This window comes from Arachis hypogaea, chromosome 18 (assembly GCF_003086295.3).
Source record: "Arachis hypogaea cultivar Tifrunner chromosome 18, arahy.Tifrunner.gnm2.J5K5, whole genome shotgun sequence".
NCBI classification, from domain to species: domain Eukaryota; kingdom Viridiplantae; phylum Streptophyta; class Magnoliopsida; order Fabales; family Fabaceae; genus Arachis; species Arachis hypogaea.
The window spans coordinates 25,929,341-25,930,834 of record NC_092053.1 but is presented as its reverse complement, the minus strand read 5'-3'; the positions used below and the strand labels follow the sequence as shown (position 1 = coordinate 25,930,834).

General features: G+C 40.8%; 1 non-coding gene across 1 annotated transcript; it reads left to right on the top strand.

Moving 5' to 3' along the window:
• The first annotated feature begins 824 nt into the window (after positions 1–824).
• LOC112774007 (small nucleolar RNA R71) lies at positions 825–931 on the top strand. Its single transcript, XR_003188522.1, has one exon. It is a non-coding gene; the product is annotated as a small nucleolar RNA R71 (small nucleolar RNA).
• Positions 932–1,494: the final 563 nt, after the last annotated feature.

Below are 1,494 nucleotides of genomic sequence, written 5' to 3'. Positions count from 1 at the left end.
CTACTTTACCACTTCTCAATTGAATAACCTTGCAATATTCTCTTGGGTTCACCACTGTATCACCTGGGAATGTACTTGCAGACCTCTCAGGTATTTGCTTGCTTAGTTGGCCCATTTGCACCTCCAAATTTCTAATGAAGGCTCTGGTTTCCTGCATAAAACTCCTCATCATCTCCCAATTAGAATCTTTTTGGGATTTAGAATTTTCCTGCTGAGATGGTTATTGCTGAGACTGAAATTGGCGGTGATTGTGATTGTTCTGTTAGAAACCGCCCTGAGAATTATTGTTGAAATTCTGAGGTCTCTGAGGTTGGTCTTTCCACCCAAAATTTAGGTGATTTATGCACCCCTGATTGTATGTCTTAGAATATGGATCATTATTGGGATTTCTAGGACCACTCCCCATGTAATTGACCTGTTCAGAAGAGGATTGAGCATAATCATAATTATCATGTTACACAAAATTACCTGTCATGTCATAAGGGACCTCTTGAGGTGGATTTTGGATGTTGATAGCTGAGACTTGCATTCCACACATCTGTTGAGTAAGTAGATTTATTTGCTGAGACATAAGCTTGTTCTGAGCAAGAATAGCATTAACAGCTTCCATTTCCAACAAACCTCTCTTCTGAGGAGCCTTAGAGTTCACAGGATTCCTGTTAGATGAGTATAAATATTGGTTGCTAGCAACCAATTCAATCAGCTTAATAGTCTCCTCCGGTGTCTTCTTCTTGTGCAATGAACCACCTGCAGAATTATCTAAGCACATCTTAGACATTTCACCCAAGCCTTAATAAAAGATATCTAGTTGAGTCCATTTAGAGAACATGTCCGGAGGGCATTGCCTAGTCAGTAGCTTGTATCTCTCCCAAGCTTCATAAAGAGTTTCACCGTCCTTCTGCCTAAAAGTCTAAACCTCCACCCTAAGCTTAGTCAGCTTCTTTGGTGGGAAAAATTTAGTAAGAAACTCAGTAACAACCTTGTCCCAAGTATCCAAACTCTCTTTGGGTTGGGAATCTAGTCACAGCTTTGCTCTATCCCTCAGAGCAAACGGGAAGAGCATGAGTTTGTACACCTCAGGGTTCACTCCATTTGTCTTCACAGTATCACAAATCTGTAAAAAATTAGAAATAAATTGATTTGGGTCTTCTTGGGGAAGACCATAATACTAGCAGTTTTGTTGCACCAGGATGACCAATTGTGGCTTCAACTCAAAGTTGTTCGCAGCTATAGGAGGCACCATAATGCTTTTTCCATAAAGAACTACAGTAGGAGCATAGTAAGAGCCAAGCACTCTCCTAGGTTGCTCATTCCCATTCGAATTTGCCATGTTGGCATCAACAGCGTTATTATGATCCATAGTGGATTTTGCAGCCTTGTAAAGTCTTGCTTGTTGCAAACACCGCCTGAAAGTCCTTTTAGGTTCAGGATCAAAGTCTAAGATAGGTTCCTTGTCTCTGTTCTTGCGCATAAACAGACAGAAGACAAGAAAGG